The sequence below is a fragment of the Daphnia pulex genome, chromosome 12 (assembly GCF_021134715.1).
Source record: "Daphnia pulex isolate KAP4 chromosome 12, ASM2113471v1".
Classification (NCBI taxonomy): domain Eukaryota; kingdom Metazoa; phylum Arthropoda; class Branchiopoda; order Diplostraca; family Daphniidae; genus Daphnia; species Daphnia pulex.
Window position 1 is genome coordinate 489,828 of NC_060028.1, and position 27,382 is coordinate 517,209.

At 39.4% G+C, this 27,382-nt stretch overlaps 1 long non-coding RNA gene across 1 annotated transcript; it reads right to left on the reverse strand.

Annotated features, from left to right (window-relative positions):
• Positions 1 to 21,138: 21,138 nt before the first annotated feature.
• Positions 21,139 to 22,803, reverse strand: LOC124208839. The gene is made up of 3 exons (XR_006880636.1): positions 22,654 to 22,803; positions 21,659 to 21,758; positions 21,139 to 21,278 (listed from the first exon to the last, which is right to left on the reverse strand). It is a non-coding gene; the product is annotated as an uncharacterized LOC124208839 (long non-coding RNA).
• Between the last annotated feature and the right edge of the window lie 4,579 nt (positions 22,804 to 27,382).

Here is a 27,382-nt window from a genome sequence, read left to right on the forward strand (position 1 = left end):
CTCGACACATTCCTTACGTGATCCCTGTCAACGACTGTATAAAACACTTTTCCCTAAGAGAGTGATGACGTTAACAACAACATGTGCAACAGTTCATTCGTGACTAATATCGTAGAAATAGGGATCTAAAATCCTGAAAAATAACAAACCTATTTCATTTCTTATTTGAACTTTGGATGTCAAAAATTGCCAGCAAAAGCTTTCCCCCTCTAGCGCGCAAACTCGTAATAAAGGGAGAAGGTGTACACTGGGAACGCAACAAAGCGAGATCCGCAGCAAAGTTTCCACTTCAACAGACACGGGATCACATCCTTTGAGATGACAGCCCAACACCTACAGTCGCAATCAGCACATACCAATTCTCATATCTCATTGGAAACCTGTCAAACAAAAAGGTAAAACTGCTATTTATTGTAATTGGACGGCTAAATGCCTCAACTCCAACGTGTTGAAATGTTTTAGGATCATTTAACTGACAGCAATTAGACCGTGGGGAATTATGAACAGCAGCCATCAAGGGGAAGTTGTCCTCGCTGCAAACGGAGAAACACAACACCCCATCAACGTGGACACCGTCTCAGTAATACTCAAGTGCCTCTGCTGTTCCATCGGAATCCCCCTCAACTCGTTTATCGCTGTCACAATCACTCGATTTGGCCGTCTTCGCTGCCGACCGCGAAACTTATTTCTTATGGCCATCATCTTTTCCTACTTGTCGTTCTTCATCCCGCCCGCAATCGAATTGATCTACTGGGCCCTGTACCCGGAAGAATCGGTTTGTCGCGCATACGTCGCCGCTGTAGTTGCACCGCAAGGACTCTTACTAACCAACATGCTGTTGGCTCTGATTGACAGATATTTAGCCATTAATCACCCACTACTGCATCGAGCAAAAATGACGACCCAATCAGCCGCTTTCTTAATTATCACCTGTTCAACGTTGACGGTATTTCTCATAAAATTTGTCTACATCGTTCAACTGGGCACCATACGCTGCGAAGTTTGGCTAGCTCACGTCAAAATGATCGTGTCTGTTATAATTTCTCTATTTGCCTCATGTGTCGTGCTCAATATCATCATCTATCGACAAACAAAGACTCTGCTACGTGAGTCCCGAACCCTTAAGGCGACTGGGGACGAAAGGGAACCTTCAATTGCAAATGCCAATGCTAACAATCAGTCCACTGCCGTCAGCCCGATGCGCATTCACGCCGACAGAGATAAACTAAGTCAAATGGAAATGGAAGCCACCCGTACACTGGTGATTGCTATGGCGTCCCTATGCGTTATGCCTTGCCTGGCCCTCATTTTTAACGCATCTTACTTTGGTTGTCGACTCATTTCCGGCTCATTTGCATGCAGCAGCTTGGTTAAAATAGTGCCCCTTGTCAAAGAATTGAGTCTGACTCCAGCGATTTACGGCCCTATCATATTTATCGTAAGAAACAAAGAGCTAAGAGCATCATCATGAACACGCAAAAATTGATTGATATAATGTTGAATAATTCGTCGTTTAGTTTCCCTGCCCAAAGTGCTGTTCACCGTTTCATTCTCGCATATAAAATATTTGGCGAGTCACAATATTCGCGCTAATTTGCCTTGCCCACTGCCTGCCTGTTTGTTCACCGTCATTCTAGCCTACCACCAACAGTACTTAACTATCGACGTAAAAATGATTTACCTTTCATGAGCTGAGGTGTCGCAGTGTCGCTGCTGCTGTAATTTCCACGTAGAAATTCTACTATTTAAATGTGCCAGTTGTTCCATTTCAAATCGGACAGTATACTGGTATCTGGGCAGCCCGCCCACAGTTTTGAGCCTTCCTTAGACACCTGTCAATATGCAATGAAAACACGTGTCTTTTATTACATAATCAGAAATGTAGCACGTAATATTGGGAGTAGCATATAACGTTGTTTCCACATGAATTTGGTTTTTTCTTGGGACGGTGAAGGTCTTAGTTACACAATGTTTAACGCTCGTTATTATTCAGTGCAACCCGTTGGGCGAGAGCAAAGCTCAAACTTGTCCATCAAGCAGATCAGTCGATGTCTCAACCCAGCACTTTGAATTGAAATGACAGACAAAATAACACATGCAATTATGGGAGATTCGTCAAAAGCCTCCCAGCAATGGCCAAAGTTTTGATTATCGCAAGTGAAGAGCAAAAAGAACTAACAAGCAGTAGAGCACCGTAGACCAATTCAACTCCAGTAAAACTTTAATACAAACATTAGGGAGGAGAGAATTTTTCTCGTTTTGAAAAACGATACAGACACAAAAGATGTCATGAAAAACAGAACGCCAAATGAAAGGGGTTGCGCAACAGGTTGCCGCTGCAGTGTTTAGTTTCACGCAAATGATTTCACAACCAAGAAATTCTCAATCAATTTTTGCCTCTACGGAAAAGAGAAACACTCGGAGAAATAATGTTTTAAATGGTAATGAATTCCTCTATTAGTTTCCCTATTCCAATTAGTATGTTATCTATTTAAACCGTTTCCCCATCCACAATAAAGAACAAATATTTAGGAAGTCTTTATTTGCCACTGGCCTTAAACAACAACTAAACGACGCTATCGTGAAAGCTGTTTGTCTTTACAGTCACATTCAAATAACCACCAACGTCCTTTTCTATCCAACGTCATACTAAGAAAACAAAAACATTTACCTTGTTTTGAGCTGATGTATCGCTGTACAAGCACAAACGGGCCTAGATTTGATTTCTCCATTTGGAATCCGACACTGCTGCAGGTACCTGGACAACAAGCGAGGATTCACACGGCAACAGGTGAGCCATCTCGAGGTCACACCTGCCAATATACAAACCAAACATGAAAACATTAGTCTTTTTATTACATAACAAGAAAAATGTTGCCAGCGAAACATCGTGAATGACCTTATCCTTACTGTCTACTCTACATCCCAACTACAACTTTTCCCAAGAAAAATAGAGCACTTAGCCATACACTCTTCTACAATTCGTAGGTTTGTTCCTTATTCGTTAGAACCCATTGAGTGCTCAAATTTTCCATAAAGAAAACTTGCAAGTGGTATCTCTGCTAGGCGCTCGGAATTGAAATTAAAGAAAGAAATAACGTTCAACTGATAAATAATGGAGACGAGACTCTACTAGACAAGCAAATGCAAATGCGAGATTGGTCAAAAACCTCCCAGCAAAAGTTTTGATTGCCGAGCGCAGAGCAATAAATACTTAACAGCATCAGATATCCCATGATGCTATACAATCAAAAATCAAAGTCAAAATTTTGAATACCTAGAACGACAATTTTTCGCATTCGACACGTACACAAGGACCCCACACAAATCGTACGCCCCAATGAGACGGATTGCGTAACGTCTGCTGCTGCAGTCACCTTGTAATTCTAATCAGGAACAAAGATTTGAGAACTGCACTACTAGGCTAACACAAATTTATCTTTTAAAATTAAACTGTTCAAAAATATGATCTATATACCCACAACTGGCTGCCATTTACATTTACTTTAATATGTTGTCGTTTTCCTCTGATGTATCGCACAATGTTTAAGGTTCGAATTTGAAATAAAAACTTTTAAATCCAAATCCCAAAAGTGGCCAAATATTATAATAGTAAATAATAAGGCGAAAAAAGGAAGGTACCATTCCAAAGCTGCTTGTGGTTATTGCTGCTACCTACGCAATATGGAACATATTGCCCTACTTTCGACTGGGGTGCAGATGAAATGCATCGCACATTTCTAACTAACCTACCTCAACAATACTTAGACTTATTGATCACCACCAAAGTGACGTCATAGGAAAAACCTACCGCAAGGAAACGTTTCCTGGTAAGGGGACTTTCAATAAGTTATGTGGTTATTTTTACGATGAGGCTTATTCACCATTCATGCAACGGGATTAGATAGCGGGACGGGGAAGCGAAATCGGCTTTACTAAACGCTTGATATGAAATGGAGATATGATCGATTAAATCCCATTGTAAAGACCCCAACGTTACTGGTCAAACGGCTGGGAAAAGTCTTAAAAGACCCGGAATCCAATACTTTTGTTATCCCCTAAATTGCGCATAGATTTGTCCTGAAGGTATTGATTTAGCTGCAAGTGGAAACGGTATGCAATTAAACATTGAGAATAATTTCCAAAGAAAATTTCAAGTGAAAAGACACTCAAGGTTTAGATTGTCTTAGACAGAACTTTCCCATTTCGATCGATTGATTAGCCTATTTCTTTTTCGGGGTACTGTCGACTAGAAGTTGGCGCTTTACGGGGAATGCATTTTAGCACCCGGAAAATTAATCTCACTTCTGAGTTCCGCACAAACAAATGAGATTAAACACAGCCAGCACTCAAAACTCCCTTTTCAATAAAATTCCCAGAATAAGGAGATAATGACACGGTATTATTGAGTGGGGGTTTCGTTAAAGAACTGGAAACTGGCTCGCAACTTGGTAAACTTAAAAACTTCGGTTGAAATAACTGAACTGTTTCGGTGATGACTGATGACAATTGGTTTAGAATTTAAAGCAACGGAAGGCGACGGAAGGCTTTTATCTTACGGAAGTCGGCAAACGAAATAGAAAATACTCGGCACATCTTGGCTGCACTCCATTTGTCATTTGGATGTCTCTATGCTAGCTCAAAAAGTCTTAACGTTCTTAACGAACCAAGTTGCTTTCAAAATATCACGTGGGATTTCTAGCTCTGTTAATTCCACACCTATAAATGCGGGTACTTATTTACTTATTTATAGAGTTTCCGAGAGTTTCAACCGGCAAAAGGGAGTGCGCATAATCAAATATCGGAGGTTATAAAATGGAGGAAAGCAACACTCACCGACACATCATTCCGCGAGACGATTCGGGAGGAGGTCGTTCAGTTCAGCAGTAAAATCCTGAAAAATATCAACATCGAAAATCATTAGAAAGGTAATAAATTGTTTGCGTAATTTTATCGACACATTTTCATAACAAATTTGGACTTAGGATAAAACTTGAAAATGAACAATAGCAGTATCAACAATCAAAATATGCCTCTCATACTCAACAGGAAACTATACAACCCAATAGCTGTTGACGACATTTTCCTTGTCATTCCAAAATACGTTTGCAGTTGTATCGGAATACCTGTCAACGTGTCGCTAGCATTGACTCTCATTTGCCATTGTTATCTCTACAGAAAACCGCGCAATGTGTTTCTATTTGCGATAGTTTCCTCCAATTTGACGTGTTTCATCCCATCCGTTATGGAACTGATTTACTGGGGATGGTTGCCAGTCGAATCAGTTTGTCACGCATACGTCGCTGTTGTGCCAATACCACACGCCCTCCTACTGTTAAACATGTTCCTAGCACTTGTCGACCGATATTTAGCCCTCGCCCATCCTATAATTTATCAAGAAAAGATGACGGTTCGTCTAGCGTCTGCCATTGTTATCTTCAGCTCAATTTTACTCGTGTTCTTTCTAAAATTTGTCTACATTTTTGGGCTTTCTCCGCTTCGCTGTGAGGTTTACCTCGTCCAAGTTAAAATCAGTGTCATAATTCTAATCGTACTCTTGGTATGCTGCACTGTGTTCAATTACGTCGTTTATCGACAGACAAAAATTAATTCATTACGTTCCCAAAGGCTGAGTAGTTTAACTAATAGTGGTGGCTATCAAATTTCCACCATTGATGGTCATATCGATTGGATTGAACTAGAAGTTTTCGAAAATCTAAACAGCATCTCCTTAAATGGTCGCTGCGATATCGGCACGTCCATGTCTGTTACGGTGGATAACAAAATCCTCGGTGAAATAGAAATGGAATCAACCCGTACTTTACTCATCGGAGTCACCTCCCTCCTCATCGTTGCTTACATTGATATTATCTACCTCTCAACTTTGTTTGGGTGTCAATTTATTTTTAAAGGTACTAAACAATGTGGCGATTCGAAATGGATGGAGCACTTTATAAAAGAACTGGGTTTGATTCCAGCGTTCGACGGCTCGATAATCTTTCACATGCTATTCAATAAACTGAGCAGGGCACTTGCATGCTAAAAAATTGCTTCTAGTTTTTGCACTACTACAGATTTTAATTTGCCAATTTAAAATGTGTTTTCTGTATAACTGAAATCGTTTTGTACGTTAAATTATCTATCAATGTTTAATTCCTCGCAACTGACAATTATTTTCTCGCGTATTTGCTCATATAATGGACTTGGAAAATTGATTTGTATTTACTGTCTTTGCTGGTTAAAAACGCAATTTAACTGATTCTAGTGCTGCTCCTCTTTTAAATTATGTAAACATCTTTAATCGATTTTCAAACGGATAAAATGTACGTTTGAAAGCTGTTTACCTCCCCCCATTTTCACACGTCATTCATCCTTCTTTAATACGTCTACTTTGTACAAATAAAAAAAATGCTTACCTTATGAGAGTTCAAGGTTTTCCTACGAATTTGAAAACAGCTGTCGTTCGACCTTCAATTGAATTTCTTTGTTTTTATGACAACTTCATTGTCATAGTCATAATCATAGTGGTTCACCTATAATTGATATAATAATGGTTAAACTAGATTGGTGATGAATAAATAATAAATTGTACTTCACCTGACCACTGGGCCACAAGAATAGAGATTTATCGATCCAGTGTTGAACATCAAGTGTTGTTATTGTTAACCTGTTAAATAAAAATAGACACAAGTTTTTTTATTACTTATTGTAAGTGAATATGAACTAAAGTAGCCTAAATAACTAGGACAAAGTGTAACAGAACACAGAAATTTTCCCCTTTTTTCGACTAACAATGAAACAGCATTATGATGTCTAGCACGTCTAGTCTCAATAATGCAAGCCAAAGTAAGATGACTCTTCTTCACAATGAAATAAAATGTTCACACATCATCATCTTTGGTACATACCTGATAGATAATTCAAAGTTGAGCCATGGTTGAGCTCTTCACTTCCCCTAGCAAGTTCAAGACGCCCGATACATGTTCAGGTCGAAAAGTACAAAAACGTCGATACAATCAGTTTTTGCACGGTTTTTACATGGCAACCAACACCAACAGCCACGAGGCATCAGCGAAAATTGGTCTCACTCTCAGAATCTCAGCACGTTTGTCAGTCAGCATGATAGCTGGTAGCAGTAATTAACGAATATTGTTTTGAAAGCAGTTGAAAAGAGAATTGTGCACAATATTTCGTTCAACAATGAATACATTTCACTCTCCTTTTGAATTCAATAATCAAACATACGAGGACTGGAAGCCTATAGAAATCACAACCTCGCGCCACAACGAGAATATTCAAATGAGTTTGATAGAGGCTCTTAACTTCGTCTGCTAGACAGCCTAAACAGAATCCAGGGATTTTATTAGTTGTGCTTGTGCTTGTGCAGTTTTGGCAGCACCAATTAGCCTATGAATCTTTATTCTTTAATTATTAAAATATATGAATTTAATAAATTCACAAATCACAAATAACTCCAAATAACTTAAAGAATAAAACGTAAAGAAATATAAAACGACGAGTTGGTCCTTCAGATAATGTATTTTTCCAAAATGAAAGAGAAAATCAAATTAAACTCACACGAATTATGTACTTGACAAACAACGTTTCTAGTAGAGTGAGAATGAGAATAAAAATACATCTGGATAGTTTCACCCCATAATTTGTATAAATCTCGTAAGAAAACGCAAAGAATAATAGATTATTTGTATGGCATTAAAATAAAACACCCTTTTCCTCAAAACATTAATAAACAATAAATTGTTACGATTTGTTGTAAAATTCGATTAATTTTTTAGCTGGAAACAGTATAACACTTAATGTTCTTTTGTTATTTTAAAAGCCGCATGATCCTATAGTGACACTAAATCAGAATCTTCCCATCATGCTCTTGCTGTTGCTGCTCTGCATAATTATCCGACCAGTTGCTGCCCCAAAATTGGCCCAAAATTAAATCCTCTTGTACACCAAATCTTTTGCTTCCAACAGAGAGGCCACCCTATTCAGCCCATCCGTCATCCTTTACCACCAGCCAGTGGGGGTTGGCAAGGCCTGCAACCTCCACCTCAAGGTTTGATTGATGAAATAATAGAAGAAAAATGATGCATGACTTGAACTTATCCGCAACTTAATAATATCCGTCGGATATTTATTAATCAGAAATGGGAAATTGGGATCATCGTTCCAGCACATTTCGAACCACAACAGCAAAACGCCAAAACCAGATCGCTTTCCTCTGCGACCACCTCATAGCCAGGGTCCATTGGTCCAATGAATATATAGACTCTACTTTCAGCCATCGCACCATTAGGACCGATTTAATCAATCAAAGTGGACCTCCACTTCCACCTCCAGGACATTTCTACTAATATGTTGATTATAGGCCTATACAGTACAGCATGTCTGACTTTTAATTTATTAGTATTAAAAAGTTCTTTTTATTTTCAGTAGTGAAACAAACCTCAAGTGAGACAACAGAAACCCTTATCGATATAGTGGTACCAGCATTATACATAAAGATTTTTGCATTGCTCGACAAATTTTCTTATATTAAAGATTTAAATCACAGAATCGACTTCTAGAGATTTCATTATATAATTATAGCCTAATTGCAAGGTGGCGTGATGCACCCAAGGCCCAAGCTGCTCTTGCTTCTATGATGTAATATAACTAAATAGTTTAAAAAAGAGAGAGAGAGGAAATTTGTAATTTTGTTAACGGAAAGTTCAACTGTGTCAAGAACGATAGTAGGGCCTATTTTGGAAGGCGGCGTGGGGGTAGAGTACACCTAAGCCGCCCTTGCTACTGATATATAACTAACTATAGTTTAAAATAGAGAGGAAAATTGATTTTCATTAACAGAAAGTGACAACTGTCAAGAAAGATAGGCATGGGGTAGCGGGGGCGCAGCCCCCTTTGCACCTTGGCCGCTCTTGCTACTGATGTAACTAACTAGTTTGAAATAGAGAGGGGAAATATTAAAATTTAAAATACCTATAAATAAGTATGAGTATAAATTTATTTCAAAAAATGATGTAAAAAGAAATTCAAAAGAGGTCGGACCGGGTCGGACCTAGAGGGAAACTCGCGAGCGAAGCGAGGTGCGGATTGCTAATACAGCGGGGCCCTAAAGCTTCTTCCTTTCGTTTGACAAATGTAGAGAAAAAGTGTTGATTTCAAAGTTTACTATATCCTCACGATTCTACGGTGGACGGTGGACCCTCTGCTACAAAAAACTCGCCAGCACCAGCAAGTTATAGGCGCCAGCTAAATTTTCCGACTCCTTTTCCGACTAATAAAGCTGCTAGCGATATAACCAAAAGGTGTCAGGCACGGCCGTCTGCTGCCGACATCAAAAGATGATCAAGTCCGGAATGAATCTCGTTGTCTTGGAAATCTGACATTCCCCACTGATGGGTATTTGGAAATGAAGAAAACAAACGTGAGTAAGCACTACGCACTTTACGCACGCAATTTCACAGCCATTCGGGCCGCTACCAGCGTAAAAATAAAAAATTAAATTAAACTAAAACTCTTTCATTGTCATATATAGTTGAATTGAATTGAATTGAAAGTTCTTTTTTCAACCTATATGCAACTTCTCGCGCACACCAGACAGCGCATGCCCATAACAGGACAACGAATATAGCTTCACAGACCCTGTACCGGAGATGCGGTGCATTTACTAGCTGCATGCAGCAACAGTGGGCAATCGTGAAAAGCGGAACGATTGCGGAGAACCGGCATCAGTAACACCCTCGTGTCCAACCCTAGGAGATCGCGTGCTGAATAGCTCTGCATCGCCTGAAACACAATAGAAAAAAAACATCGTCAAAGGTTAGCATTACAGAATAACTTATAACCGACAAAGACAATTCTATTACCCTTTTCGTTTGTTTTTTAAATCGTTAAGTTTGCGTTAATTTGTACGACAATAATATTTTTCTTTTATACGCATATTTTGCAAAGAAAATTGTAATTAAAAAGACTCTTCTATATTGTAAGTTAAGAATACTCTCTATCGCATGCGTGATCTAATATAACTGGATTTCGAATGCAATGCAAAGTGATTTTTTTACACGCAAGTAATTGTGTGAATAAGCTTTCAATGTGAAGGTGCGTATATAGGCTATAAATTTATAAAAAATGCGTCACACTTAAAATATAAACAGATTTCTTATATATCGCTTATAATATCGCTTATAATATAAGCTTATTTATAAGCTTGACATTCAAAGTTGACGTTATATATCTAACAAGGAAACGATTTCACGCTATACCGGTGCAAATTTCACTAGATAGAGCTAGTCATTAAATCTAAAATGTAAATCAGACACAACTTCCGCTTCCTCTAATATAATGCAAAGAATAAAGAAGAGCGCCGGCCTCGATCAAAACGGAGCGTACGCAATTCCGCACAGCCGCGGACCGGCACGCGAGAAAAGACATAAATGTGTTGGCATCGCCCACGTTTCCCCGCTTCAGTAAATATTACACAATCCAATCGACTTTTCGAGGAGGAAGCAATTCAAAGCTACAATTACTATAGACGGCTAAAGCTGATGATGCAAATAATTTAGCGCAGGTCTAAATCTATTAGAATACGCATTATTCTTATTCTTGTATAAGGAAGGAAACGCCTTTTTACTTGTTTCGCAGCAGACGAACATCGGCCGGATGAATTTCAGCAACGACGACCTAATTCATGGTGCTGACGACGACGATATTGCGATGGAGATCGATTGTAACGATTCACTGGTGCTTTCGACTGTTAATGAGGATCCGTTCTGGACCAAAGAACAGCTGCTGCTCTTGAAGCATTTCCCTCCAAACGCTTTCCTAATTATGGGATTGATTGTCTCCACTATTGTCATCTTTGGACTAGCTGCTAATGGAACAGTCCTCTTCATTTTCTCCAGGTATAACAGATTCCTGTTATATACTTGAAATGACAGCAGTTAATTCTCATCAAACACACACAATATGGATTTGCTTTTACCCACAGATTCAAACGACTCCGATCATCACCGGCCAATACGTTCATCATCAACTTGGCGTTGAGCGACTTGTTGGCGTCGATCCTTCACTCCATGGCCGCCTATTCCAATTTCAACGGCCGCTGGGCATTCGGTCGTCTGGGCTGCAAACTCTACGCCATGGGAATCACTTGTTTCGGACTCGTCTCCATTTTTACGTTCAGCGCCATCGCCTGCGAACGATGTCTCGTCATCGGACTGGTGGATAGCCGCTGGAAAGTCAGTCGAATTCAGGCCAAAAAAGCTTGCGGCTTCATTTGGTTGCACTGCGCCATTCTGGTGAGTTTGCCACTGTTCGGATGGTCGTCCTACGTGCCGGAAGGACTGCTGACGACCTGTTCATTGGATTACAAGACAAGGACAATGTCTAACAGGGCGTATTACGTTCTCCTCCTTTGCGCTGGCTTCTTCCTTCCCGTCTTACTCATCTTCGTCAGCTACGGTCGAATTTTGTTCTCGCTCGTGTCTCAAACTCGTCAGTCGATCTGCGCCGACTCAGAGAAAAGCGTCTTGCTCAAATTACGGCGACAGACGGAGATCAGGACGGCCAAAATTGTTGTGTCGCTCATCTTCGTTTATTTGGCGGCTTGGACTCCTTACGCCATCGTGACGCTCATCGGACAATTTGGACCGGAAGATTTCGAGATGTCACCGGTGGCTACTGCTATTCTGGCCTATTTCACCAAAACGGCCGTCGTCATCGATCCGCTGGTCTTTGTATTTTCTCATCGGCATTTCCGTAACTCGCTCAAAAATTACATGTTGCATTTGTGCACCTTTGGCAACGTAGAAATCGGCCCCAACATCCAGTCGAATAACTACAGTGCTGGCGGCATGTCGAAATGCAGCAGCAACAGTTGGCCGGGCGGATTGCCATCCAGTTACCAGTCGCGCGGAATGACCAGCATCTATCCGACAAACGCTTGTTGCGCTTTGCGCATCTGCGAGCCTCGCACATGCACTCGATTTGCTTCTTCGCAGAGCATCACTCCTTCTAATGTCGGCCACACCATCGGCAAACGCCGCAATGGCCGGATGCTGAGGACCTTCCGCGAGATGTCTCTCAACGACGTGTTGAATGAAACGAGTTTCTCGACGTATTACATGGCAGCAGTAGTAGGCAGATCTATTGTTGACACGGCTGGATCGAGTCGGGGGTCTCGGCGACGAGCGCATTCCTATTCCATTTTCTTGTACCAAATTCGTAACGCCGAGTTCTACAGCGAATTCATCGTCCCCACCATTTCAGCAGAGACCGTCGACGAAGCTCAGCAACACGTCTGAAAGTCATAAATGTTGGAAAGAAACAAATTGAATCGTTACACATCAATTTAATAACGATATTTTTCCTTGTCTATATTATATTAGCCTACTACTTCATTATTTTAAACATTTTTAAATCATATAGACTATCCGTTTTTACAAGTTTACGTAATCTTATTTATTGATGTTTGGAACTAAGGGTGTAATTTTGACGAATGGTTTAAAAATACACGATGTAGTCGTCAGCAACTAGAGTCAGCATCAGTCTTAAGAACAAGCCAATTAGAAGAGTTAATTATATTTCATTTCAAAACACCTTGCTCCACCCAGCATTCATTATATTTTTAACCTCTTAGAAATGTGAAGATATGGCGAGGTGCTCAACTTTACCACTCGACAACCCCTCGCTCATGGCATAATGAAGCCGACAATTAAATCCTTCAGAGACGAAAAATCACAAAGAATAGACACAACAAATTTAACCAAAAAAAGGATTCAATAAAAAATTTTGGGGAAAAGGCAGAAAGCTTCTAACTATATAGAATAGATCTTTTTTTTATGATTTGGATTTCAAATGTTCACTAAACGAAACATTTGACAGTTCTACTTTCCCTTACTTATATAGTGCATCCTTCCTGTTGAGTTTCCAGAAATGATTAAACTTGGAATTAACTATAGCCAGCAACAGGGTCACCAACGATCAACCCATTCTTTTGAAGTTTAGTTGCATCATTAGGCCTACTTTAAATTCATCAGCTAATTACTCATTAAAACGGATTCGTGTTCTTCTCCAGCATTGGCAGGGTGATATTTTAAAGCTTGCGCAACAGCGGTAATGGAACGTACGAAAATGAAAATGATACCTACCGTAAAAAATGTCCCATATTTTCGTTACACAAATTTTCGTTCCATCATTAGAGAAACGTATTGCTTAAGAAAGTATGAAAAACAAATTATTAATCATGAAAGATCAAAATTTACGTAGGAAAAAAGCGTAAACTGTTACACAGCACTGTTTACTGTTTACACAAATTAATTAGATAAATATTAAAATGGTATTGGATGGTCCACATACTTTTGGGTGGCTGAGCTTCACTTAGTGGACATTCGGAACAGGGAATTGGCCAGATGACCTCACCTTGTATCATCTCAATCTTCAGTCCTCCCTGCATCAAGTAAATAAGGAATGAAACAAAAATTGCACACCGTGACACCAATACCTGCTACGCTATCAACTTTAACACACAATTTCCAACCAAATATAAAAGAAAAATTTATATTGAATAAATGATTAGAGTTAGTGTATGTTGAACATCAAAGATTGAAAAGAGGCGAGCTTCCACGAAAATAGAAAAGCCTGGATAATAAAAAAAAAATTGATAAGCCCGAAACAGAAATTGATATCTTATTATGGTGCATTAATGCAAGATGTATTAGGATTTCACATTTTAGAGCAGATTTGATATCGCCTCTAGTTCTAATCGAATAAAAAAGAATGCAGAAATATATTCATTCCCTACACGATCTGTCATCGGCTGCCGTGCACTCCTTTTCTCAGATTTATGATTTAAAATAGCACGCACAGTTCTATAGTGACTAGGCCTATACCATCCTAGAAAACGAGATCAAATTACGCGCAAGTAGAGACCCAAGTTCACTTTCACCTATTTCCAATGCAGAATCCTCAAAAAAGTAGATAATAACTCAAAACGGAATATTTTTTTTTCGTCTCATCTAGTGCGCAAACTCCTGTAGGAACCAGGTGCCTGAGCTCTCAGAAAGAAATAAAGCAGGAATCGGGAAGTTGTCGCTTCACTCACAACGAAGCACATCCTTAGAGACGACTGCCCGATAGACATCTTCACATCCACAGAACATTTCCGAAAAAGTCTAGAAATTCAGACATCAAAAAGGTCAACCTAAACAAACGAAAAGGTATAGATACTATGTCACATTTAGTGGTGTTAGGCTAGTCTCATTAACTTTTAACTGCAACGTTTTTAAATTAATTAGGACCAACCGTATAACTGCGAACGAGCAGCAATTAGACGAATAAATAGCAGCCAACCAAAAGGAAGTTGTCCTCGCTTCAAACGGAGAAACACACCACCCTATCAACGTGGACATCGTCTCAGCGATTATTAAGAGTCTCTGCTGTTCCATCGGAATCCCTCTCAACTTGTTTGTCGCCTTCACCATTTTTCGCATTCACCAGTTTGTCACGAATATATGTGGCCGTTGTAACTGTACCGCAAGATCTCTTGTTGACCAACGTACTGTCGGCTCTGACTGACAGATATTTAGCCATTAATCACCCAATGTTACATCGAGCGAAAATGACGACCCGATTATCGAGTTGTTATTTAATTATTACCTATTCAACGTTTGCGGTTTTTCTAATGAAATTTCTCTACATCGTCCAACTGGGCACCATACGCTGCGAATGGCTAGTTGACATCAAAATAATCACGATTATTATAATATCTCTATTTGCGTCATGTATCTTGTTGAATATCATCATCTGTCGACAAACAAAGACTCTCCTACGTCAATCACGGATCCTTCAGGCGGCACAGGACGAAAGAGATCTAACAAATAGAAGCACAAATGTCCAGCACAATGACGTCACTGTAGTCACCCCGATTCGCCCCGATGTGCATTCACCCGTACACTAGTAATTGGGGTGACATTCCTCTGCGTTACGCCCTGTCTGACCATGATTTTTAACGGATCTTTCTTAGCTAGTCGACTAATTTGCGGCCAATCTTCATGCAATACCTTTCTTAGTAAATATAGCGCCATTTGTCAAAGAATTGAGTCTGACTCCCGCGATTTACGGTCCTATCATTTTTCTTGTAAGAAACAATAAAGAGCTAAGAGTAGGAGGTGCGTGCAAATCAGTTTGATAATTTGACAATTGAATCGTTTTACTCCCTGTCTAAGCTGTGCAACCAGACAACCATTCACGCAAAACAAATATTTGGAAATATAATTGTTAGGCCTACTCGCTTGAACGATGCCCGTGAAAGTTGTTTAGTATTTAATATCATAATATCACCAATTTTCTATCTCGCACAAATAGACGTGTTGCAAAATAAAATGTACGTACCTTGTTCTGATTTTTGATGTCGCTGATGTGATTCCCGCAAGATGAATTGCCAGTCAGTCATTCCGTTTTGAATCCGCCACTAGTACGGCACTTTTGCCAATAATGGGTCAGCAACCACGAATTCAAACTGCAACAGGTGAGCCATCACTAGGTCGCATCACCTGCCAATATACAATCAAAACATGAAAACATGGTCCTTTTTATTGCATAACAAGAAATGTCGCACACGAAACATTGAAAAAGACTTGAGGCAGCAATTTTTGTACGTAATTCTTTGGCACACCACTGGGTTGAAAACTTGAAATCTAATACACCACAATTTAAAAACATTTTTTTTTTCTCGGAAAGATAAGTAGGCCTAGTAAGCGCTCGTTATTATTCGGCTCGTTATTATTCGGTGCAACCAACTGCGAGCGTTCTCAAACTTGCTTGTATAAGATTACGCGATGTCTCAACCCGGCACTTGGAATTCTCATTCAACTGATGAATGGGACATTTGTCAAGAGCCTTTCAGTAAAGGCACAGCCGCACAGTTTTTGATTGCCAAGTACCGAACAATAAAGCCCGAACAGCAGCGGAGCACCATATTATAAAATTATTGAATTAGAGGAAAATGCGAATATTTGGGAGACAGTTTCTCGAATTGAAAACGATCAATGAAATTGCAGCATAGACATGGCAGGTTGATGCTGCAACGAAAGAGTTTTCGCAAAAGGCTAGGAGATAAAGTTTCGTAAAATATTTTAGAAAATTACTTGGCACTCAATTTCCGCCCGTCCAATCCACAGACGGAAAATAATGCAAGGAAGGCCAACAATTGATAACGATAATCAAATAAATGAAATATAAGTCTCATGTAGTCAGAGCTATACAATAGAAATTCTCAGCGCAATTTTAGTTCTATCGAGTTGACGTGACTATCAGAATCGGACAAATGATCTTCACTGAAAACCAAATCGAATTTGATAACGTCATAGATCCATTGGAGTGAGATAAATATTAAAATGCTGGTATTGGATGGTCAACATACTTATGGGTGGCTGGATGCGGCTGCACTTAGTTGAATCCTTCGGAAGTGAAAGTTAAGTCAGTTGACTTGGCCTTCTACATTCTTTTCATCTTCCCGGTCCTACCTGCATCAAGTAAATAAAAAATGAAACAATATTTTTTTTGTTTTTACACTGATGGGAAAATGTCGTCCTGCAGCATAAAAGAAAGTTCAACCCAATATATATGAACAGGAAATTTGAAATGAATAAATGAAGAGAGCCCGAGAGAGCCAGTGCAGCATCGAAGATATTGAATGGAGGCGAGTCAATACCGTAAAGAGAAATGGTTGGAGAATCAAAGAAGCTCCATTCTAACATATGATAATGCATTAATACAAATATGTTTCTCATTTTCTGTGTTGGGTATTAGATATTATGTTTCCTCTTCTCTTCCTAAACATTGCAAAGAATAGTAGACGTGTTGAGAAATGACGTGGGCGTCTGGACGTATTCCGCAAAGAACCTGACAACGTTCGCCCTATTATAAAGCACTCTCCTCATCATCAGAGATGGTGTTCACAAAATGTTCATTCGTGACTAATTTCCTAGAAATCGGAATAAAATTTCCTGCATAGATATACGTATATTCATGCAGAGATACTAATAATAGATCTCACGATGGAAAATAACTCATTTCTCTTTTCACTCAATAACTCAAAAATAACTCTTTTTCTTGCTTTTGGTTTCTACCGCGCAAACTCTCATAGGAACTTTTAGGAATGAAATACAGCGGGATCCAGACAGTTATTACTCCGCCACCCATCGTAACACACCCACTGCATGAATTGACAGTTTGATAGACATCATCATCCACATATAACAAATAAAAAGGAGGTTTCAGACATCGAACAGGTCATCCTATTAAACAAAAAGGTAGCGCTGCTAATTACTGAAACTGTACGGATAATTGTCTTAATTGTAACGTGTGAAAACGATTTAGAATCACCTAAATTGATTGACAGACCGCAAGGAATGATGAACAGCAGCCAACCAAAAGGAAGTTGTCCTCACTGAAAACGGAGAAATACACCACCCTATCAACGTCGACACCGTCTCAGTAATTATCAAGTGCCTCTGCTGTTCTATTGGAATTCCTCTCAACGCGTCCATCGCCATCACAATCACTCGGTATCGCCGTCTTCGCTGCCGACCGCGCAACTTTTTCCTTCTGGCCATCATTTTGTCCTACTTATGTTTTCACTGTGCCCGTTATCGAATTGATCTACTGGGCACTGTATTCAGACGATTCTGTCTGTCGCGCATATATAGCAGTGATGATTGTACCGCAAGGTCTCTTGCTGACCAACATGTTGTTGGCTCTGGTTGACAGATATTTAGCCACCAATCACCCACTGTTACATCGAGCGAAAATGACGAAACGATTAGCGGGTTGCTTAATCATCACCTGTTCAACGTTAACGGTTTTTCTAATGAAATTTGTCTACATCGCACGACTGGGCACCCTACGCTGCGAAGTATGGCTAGTTCACGTCAAAGTGCATGTGGTTGTTATAATTATTTTATTTACATCATGTCTCGTGCTGAATGTCATCATCCACCGGCAAACAAAGACTCTCCTACGTCTATCACGAACCCTTCAGGCGACTCAGGATGAAAGAGATCTAACAAATAGAAGCACAAATGGTAACAATCAGTCCATTGTCGTCACCCCAATGTCCATTCACGCCGACAAGAAAAAACTTGGCGAGCTGGAAATGGAAGCCACCCGCACACTGGTGATTGGGGTGGCATCTCTCTGCGTTATGCCCTGTGTAGCCCTCATTTTTATCTCATCTTACTTTGGTTGTCGACTTGTTTTCGGCCAATTTGAATGCAGTCACTTTGTTAGAATGGTGCCCATTATCAAAGAATCCGCAAAGAGTTGAGTTTGACGCCTGCGGTTTATGGTCCTATTATATTTCTAGTAAGAAACAAAGAGCTAAGAGGAGCACGAACACGCGAAATTATTAGATAATACGATCTATTTCCCTGTCCAACCTAATACGTAATCTGTTAACAGTTTCCCCCGGTGCAGCACGCAAAGCAAATATATAGTAGACAATATTCGCTACTTTCCCACTGAATGAAAGAAGACATTGTGAAAACTGTTTTTAGATTACCGTCACATAAAGATAACCACTAAAGTACTGTACTTTTCTATAGCTACGCAAATACGGTACTTAAAAAGCAAATATAAAAAAATATGTTTTACCTTGTTTGAGCTGAGGTGTCACTGATGTAATTCCTACGGAAATATAATAGGCGTAGATTTGTTCACCTTCCCACCAAAGTGCGCCACTCGTTTCATTTCAAATCTGGCACGAATGCTATTTGGTCAGCGGATTCAAATAGGAACAAGACAACAAGTGACCGTGAGTCTATAGCTCTATGTCGCACCTGCCAATAAAGTTTTTTTTTTAAACGAAAACATTTGTCTATCATTATATAACCAAAAATGTAGCATGATATATTGGAAAAGACTTGGGGCCACTATTTACATAATCCTGAAGCATTACGTTGTTTTCTTGGAAAGCTTAAGTATTACTTAGTTATATACAATGTTAACGCTCGTTGTTATTATTCGGTACGACCCATTACAAGGGCAAACTCAAACTTGCCCATTTAAAGAAGATAAGGCGACGTCTCAATCTGGCACTTGGGAATTGAAATTAGAAGCGAAAATTGTCTTTCAATAGAACAATAATTGAAGCAAAACAAACAACATGCAAAATGGAAATTAGTCAAATTCCGTCAAGCAAAGGCCAAAGTTTTGATTGCCAAGTGCAGAGCAAAAAGGACTAAATAGCAGCAGAGCACCACATCATAGAGCCATTCAATTCCAGGAAACTACGAATAGTACTTAGAGAATTTCTTGTTTGGAAAAAGACGTGGACACAACGACCCCACGAAAACCGTGCGCCCAATGAAACGGGTTTCACAACATCAGGTTATTGCTACAGTGAAAAGATTTCAAAAAATTTAAGGGCAATAAGGTTACATGCGGGACTGCGGGTTGCATGAAACCTTTTATAAAATTACCGGATTTAATTTTATGAATTGCTTCATTTGCTGAATAAATGACGCCTACGGAAAACGGCCCGAGGTACGATAACGAGTACAATAAAAAAAACAATGCAATCTCTCGTGTAGCCATGTTTATAAAAGAAATTCTCAGCGCAATTCTAGTCAGTTGCAGTCAAAGAGGACCGACGAAATGGTCAAATGCAACATCTATCTGGCCCTAAAAGAACAAGGCCACTTAATTTGGAAACCCTTAACAATAAGCGTTACGACACTTGCTACATATTTGCTTTCAAGTAGCTGAATTAAAAAAAAAAAAAAAAATCGAGTTGCCGCGACCATCACAATCCGGATGATTGATCGTCACTTAAATGGTCGAATAGAGCAGCTTCGAATTACAACAAACGTTAGCCCTATCATCTCTCATTGCCATCAAACTGATGAAAGTTAGTATAGCTATAGGATTCCCAACGGCAGCAAATAAAACTTATCGAAAAAACCAAAACACTTATCTTTGTTCCGTTTTCTCCCTTGACAATCCCAACCCAATTATTCATCGACCTTTTTTACGTCATAGATCCATTAGTATTAGATCAATAATAAAAATAATATTGGAGGGTCCACATACTTTTGTCTGGCCACTGGCTGGATGCAGCTTCACTCAATGGAATCATTCGGAACCAGACATTCGCCAGGTGACCTCGCCTTTCTATCGTCTCCATCTTCAATCCTCCCTGCATCAAGTAAATAAGGAATGAAACAAAAATTGCACATCATGACACCAATACCTGCTACGCTATCAACTTTAACACACAATTTGAAATGAATAACTGATTAGAGCTAGTGCATATTGAACATTAAAGATTTAAGAGAGGCGAGCTTCTACTAAAAATAGAAAAGCCTAGAGAACCCAATTAGCCGCTTTCTTAATTCTCACCTGTTCAACGTTAACGGTTTTTCTCCTAAAAATTGCCTACATCCTCCAACTGAGCACCATACGCTGCGTATGGCTAGTTGACATCAAAATAATCACGATTATTATAATATCTCTATTTTCGTCATGTATCGTGTTAAATCGTTTAAAAAAGACGACACATGACGAAAGAGATCCCTCAAATGGAAGTACGGTATTGTGAACTTTGATACTTGGAAGCACCGAAGTTCACAATGACGCCATCAGTGCCGTCACCTCGATGTGCATTCACCCGTACACTATAGTAATTGGGGCATTCCTCTGCGTAATGTCCTGCCTGGCCCTGATTTTTAATGCATCCCACTTTTGCTTGTCGACTTATTTTTGGCCAATCTTCATGCAGCAACTTTCTTAGAATAGTGCCCCTTGTCAAAGAATTGAGTCTGACTCCCGCGATTTATACAGCCCTATCATATTTCTTGTCAGAAACAATAAAGAGCTAAGAGTAGCATGTGCGTGCAAAAATATTTGATAATATGACAATTGAATCGTTTTACTCCCCGTCTAGGCTGTGTGACCAGACAACCATTTCCCCATTCACGCAAAACCGCGCAAAACAAATATTTGGAAATAAAATTGTTGCTCGCTTGAACGATGCACGTGAAAGTTGTTTAGTGTTTACTATCATAATATAATATCACTCATTTTCTATCGCACGCAAATAATGTTTCAAAATAAAATGTACCTTTTGTTCTGAGTAGTGATGTCACTGTGATTCCTTTATTGAAGAAGAATTGCGTCAGTCATTCCGTTTTGAATCCGCCACGACTGCCAATGAGTCAGCAAACGAGGATTCAAACTGCAACAGGTGACCCATCTCTACGTCGCACCTGCCAATAAAATCAAAACATGAAAACATTTTCTTTTTATTGCATATATGCAATGTTATAACAAGAAATGTCGGCACAAGAAACATTGAAAAAGACTTGAGGCAACTATTTTTTGACGTAATTCTTTGGCACACCACTGTGTTGAAATTTACACCACAATTTTTATGCATATGCTATATCTCTTATCGCCATCAAATGATAGAAAGTAGAATTTCACAACAGCAGGTAAAACTAATCGAAAAACAATAACAATTTTCATTCTTTGTTGGGCCGTTTTGTCCCTTGACAATCGTGCCTACGTTATTTCATCGAATTTGTTAACGTCATAGATCCATTAGTATTAGATCAATAATAAAAATGGTATTGAATGGCCACCGTACTTTTGGGTGGCTGGACGCAGCTTCACTTATAGTTGTCGGAACAGGGGAATTGGATAGATGACCTCGCCTTTCTATTGTCTCCATCTTATCGCGGTCCTCCCTAAATCAAGTAAATAAAGAATGAAACAAAAAATAGTATTGGGAGAAAATGTACCGTTAACTCACACAAAATTCAACCCAATATGAAAGCGAAATTGAAAAGGAAAAAATGGTCAGAGCCAGCGCAACATCAAAGATTGAACAGAGGCGAACCGATACGGGAAACAGAAATGACTGGAGAAATAAAACTCAGTACGGTATGAGATAATAATACCTACAAACATGTTCCCACATTTTTTTTTGTTGCGTATCATTTTTCATTTTGCCTCTTCTCTTCATCCAATCGCAAAGGATAGTAAACGTGTTGGGAAATGACGTACGTATGTCTTGACGTACGTATGTCTTGACGTACTACTCCGCAAAGAACCTGACAACGTTCGCCCTATTACAAGTATTACAAAGCACTCCCCTCATCAGAGAGACGGTGTTCACAAAATGTGCAGTTCATTCATGACTAATTTCCTAGAAATCAGATTATCGGAATATATTTCCGCGAATGAATCATGTCGAGTTCAAATGAAAAGTAGATCTCACAATTGAAAATGAAAGCTTTTTTTCGAACCTACCGCGCGCAAACTCTTAAAGGAACAAGGCGTGCGATCTATTAGGATTCTGACAGTTATTACTCCCCCACATATCGCAACATAGTCACTGAGGTAACACTGTTACAGTATACGATAGCCATCGGGGTCAATATTTACTGTTCGTCGTTCCCATTGGAGAAGCTTTGCAATCAGATAACAATTTCCCCAGTCACGTAAAACAAATATTTGGAAATCACATAAGAGTTGCAACTCGATTATCCCACTGAATGAACGACGAACGTGATGTTCGTGTAACCTTTAAAGTGTTTCCCACTTTCACCCAAATAATGTTGCAAAATAAAATTTACGTACCTTGTTCTGAGTTGTGATGTCGCTGTGATTCCCAAGAAGAATTGCGCCAGTCATATTCCGTTTTTAATTCGCCACTAAGCCGCACTACTGCTAGATTGGTCAGCAAACGAGGATTCAAACTGCAACTGTTGAGTTTTCTCTAGGATGCACCTGCCAATATACAATCAAAACATGAAAACATGGCATGCAACACTGCAAAACATAGTCTTTCATTAACAAAAAAAAAAAGTAGAACATGATACAATATGGGAAAACCCCCCGTGGCTATTTTGTTTGTTTTACCTAACCCTTCAGCACCTTATTATATCTCCATCCCAACAATACAATTTTCACATGAAAGACATACGGTAGCACCTAGCAATACAATGTTCTACATGTCGTACTGTTGTAGGTTAGTTCCATTCGTTGGTGGGTATCCAATGGATACTACTATAGAACTGAGTGCTCAAATTTTCCCATAGAGGAAGACAAGAAGACCGACAAAACAAAGCCATGCAAACGAGAGAACCGACGAAACGGCTAAATGGAACATGTGTCTAGTGCAAAAAATATTTTCCATTTTCCACGCAAAAGGATGGTTGAAAAAAGGGTGATTTTTTTATCTCTTCTTTGTAGGATAGTGGCGTTAACAAAATGTGCAAGTTCATTCGTGACTAATATCCTTCAAATCGGGATCAAATTCTCTGCCAAGAGAATGACATGTTCTAGCCACCCTTTCACGTCTCAATTGTGTCTATCAATGCCCCCCCCCCCCCACCTCTCTCAAGCGCGCAAACTCGTAAAGAGTAACAGGTGTATAGCCGACGTCAAAGAGTGCAACATATATGGTGAACATCAAAGTTTCCACTTCACTACACATCGGGACACATCATTTGAGACGACAGCTCAATAGAGATCATCACATTCACAGGGCAATGCAGACGAAGACTATAGACATTCAGACTTCTAATAGGTTAACCTATTAAACAAAAAGGTAGGACTGCTATTACTTTTTGTACGGTACTATTACAATGTGTTCAAACTTTTTAGGATAACTTGATCTGATTGACGGTGCTCAATTAAATCGTAGAGAATTATGAACATCAGCAGCCATCAAGGGGAAGTTGTTCTCAATGGAAACGGAGAAATACACAACCCAATCAACGTGGACACCGTCTCAGCAATTATCAAGTGCATCTGTTGTTCCATCGGAATTCCTCTCAACTTGTTTATCGCTTTTACCATTATTAAATTTCGCCGTATACGCAGAAAATCGCGCAACATTTTCCTGTTAGGAATTACTTTGTCCTACTTGTCGTTTTTCATCCCGACTGCAATCGAATTAATCTACTGGGGTCTGTACCCCATCGAATCGGTTTGTCATGCATACATCGCCGTTGTAGCTGTACCGCAAGGACTCTTGTTAGCCAACATGCTCTTGGCCCTGACTGAAAGATATTTAGCTATTAATTACCCTATATTACATCGAGCAAAAATGACGAACCGATTAGCAGGTTGTTTAATCATGACGATTTCAATAGTTACGATATTTCTCATAAAATTTGTCTACATCGCCCGACTGGGCACCCTACGCTGCGAAGTGTGGCTAGTTCACGTCAAAGTGCATGCGAGTCTTTTAATTATTTTATTTACATCATGTCTCGTGCTGAATGTCATCATCTACCGGCAAACAAAAACGCTCCTACGTGATTCCCGGACCCTTCAGACGCCACAAGGCGAAAGAGATCTTTCAAGTGCAAGTGCCATTGTTAACAATCAATCCACTGCCGCCACCCCAATGTGTATTCACGCCGACAGAGATAAACTAAACGAAATGGAAATGGAAGCCAGCCGTACACTGGTGATTGGGGTGGCATCCCTTTGCGTTATGCCCTGCCTTGCTTTGATTTTTATCGCATCTTTCTTTGCTTGTCGACTTGTTTGTGGCCAATTGGAATGCAGTTATTTTGTTAGAATAATGCCCATTATAAAAGAATTGAGTTTGAGTCCCGCTGTGTACGGCCCTATCATATTTATCGTAAGAAACAAAGAGCTCAGGGCAACATGGACATGTCCAATTGATTGATCGCATTAATTTTTCCTGTCAACCTGTTAACCGTTTCCCCGTTCTGATAACACAAATATTGAGGAATCGATTATTAATGTTACTTGTTTTTCCCACTGATTGCACGATAATATCGTGACAGCTGTTTAAATGACTATGGTGTTTACTGCCGTACTACTGTTTTTACATATATATAATTAAATACAAAAAATACACATAGTCTACCTTGTTCTCATCTGAGGTGTCGCTGTAAATTTCCACGCAGAAATGGTCGAGTTCAATTCCACAAAGTGTGCCAGTCGTTTCCATTTCCACACTACTGCTATCTGCTCAGAAATAAAGAAAAAAAAGCAAATAAATAAAAATATGAAAACACTCGTCTCTTTAACATAACAAAGTAGAACTCGAAATTTAAAAAAAAAAAAAAAAACTTTGGCAACTATGGTTTTAACGAAATCCTTTAACACACCACCCACGTCTGAATTCACACCACTCGGAAAAGTATGTTCTTGGTTATACAAAGTTTAACGCTCGTTATTATTCGGGGCAACCCACTGTGAGAATGCTCAAACGTCCCCATATATAAAGAAGATAAGGCGATGTAGATGACATGATACAAAGAAACGGTATTCAGCGCATTGAAAGTACAAACATCAATTAATAATTAAAATTAACTATCGATAACAACACGTATTCCAATCAAATATAAAAGAATTAAAATTTTCCCAACGTCTTAGGAGACTAGCTGAAAAACAAATTTTCTTTTCCACTTTGTCCCTTGAACCTTGACAAACGCCACCAAACTCTTTATCAATTTTTTAAGACATAAAACTCACACGAGAAGAATATTCAGATATTGAATGGTCAACATACTTCTGACGGAGATGGAATGAAGCTGCATCTATTCCAAGTTATCGCGGTCCTCCCTGTATCAAGCAAATAAAAATAAAACAAACATTGTAGATTCCATCGGAATTTATGTACTGTGACATTATCAACTGTCACACAAAAATCCATCCAAATATATGAGTATGCATTTGTAGATGAATGAAAAACTAGAGCTAGTACATGCTCGCCATTACAGATTGAAGAGAAGAAAGCCTCTGGGGGGAAAGAGAAAAGCTTGAAGGCAGGAAGATCAATAGATGTCCTATGATTATGCATTATGCAAATAAGATACCGCATTTTCTATTGTTACGTATCAGATCCACCTATTTGAAAATAAGAAAAATCGGGATACAAATTGCCAAAGGCTTTTCCGCGCAAACTCGTATACAGGGAGAAGGTATGAAAACCTGCTGGGAATAAAATAAAGCGGGATCCTTCAACACACATCGCAACGTACCCCTTGAGTTGAAAAAACGATACATATCATCATACTCACGTCATAGTAATTCCCACATCAAATTATTGGACAACCAATTAAACAAAAAGGTAGGACTGCTATATACTGTAATTCCGTGGCTAATTGCCTTAATTGCAACGTGCTAAAATGATTTAGGATCACCTAAATTTCATTGAGAGCAAACACAGGGAATTATGAACAGCAGCCATCACAGCGGGAAGTTGTCATAGCTGAAAACGGAGAAATACACAACCCTATCAATGTCAGCTTCGACCCAAAACAAATGAAAATCAAATCAAATCAAATGAACTGGGTTGTCTCGGGTTGTCTTAGTTATTCTGTTCACATCATGTGTCGTCTTGAATGTCATCATCTTCCGGTAAACAAAAACGCTCCTACGTGATTCCCCAACTCTTCAGACGAAATAGATCTAACAAGTGGACTTGTCAATGCTAACAATCAGTCCACTGCCGTCATCCCGATGCGCATTCACGCCGATAGAGAAAAACTAAGCGAATGGAAATGGAAGCCAGCCGTACACTGGTGATTGGGGTGGCATCCCTTTGCGTTATGCCCTTTGATTTTTATCGCATTTTTTTTGCTTTTCGACTTGTTTGCAGCCAACTGGAATTGCAGTAACTTTGTTGGAATAATGCTCCTTATAAAAGAATAAAAGAATTGAGTTTGACTCCCGCTGTTTACGGCCCTATCATTTTTCTGGTAAGAAACAAAGAGCTAAGAGCAGCATAAACACGCAAAATTGTTGAATGATGTGATCATTCATCTAGTTTCCCTGTCCTAGTTTGTTATATACACACCGTTTCCCCGTTCTGCTAAAACAAATATTTAGGGGGTCGATATTTGCTATTTGTCTTTGCCACTGAATGAACGACACTATCACGAAAGCTGTTTAGTGTTTACTGTCATATTCAAACAACCAACAACTGCCTATAACATAATATTTAAAAAAAAATTACCTTGTTCTGAGCTGAGGTATCGTTGTAATCGCCACGCAAAAATGAGCACAGATTTGTTCTCCGTCCGACCTAAATGCGCCAGTTTTGCCATTTAGAATCCGACACTACGTCTACCTGGGCAGCTAACGAGGATTCAAACTGCTACAGGTGACCCATCTCTACGTCGCACCTGCCAATAAAGTAAAAACATGAAAACATTAGTCTTTTATTATACGAAACAAAATATGTAGAAAGCAAGACATTGTGAAAGACTTAAGCCGCTATTTACGTTATCTTTCAGCACCTTATTGTCTTATTTACATCCTTCCCAATGAAAGATAAAGCACTTTGCCATACAATGTTCGACATGTCGTAGGTTAGTTC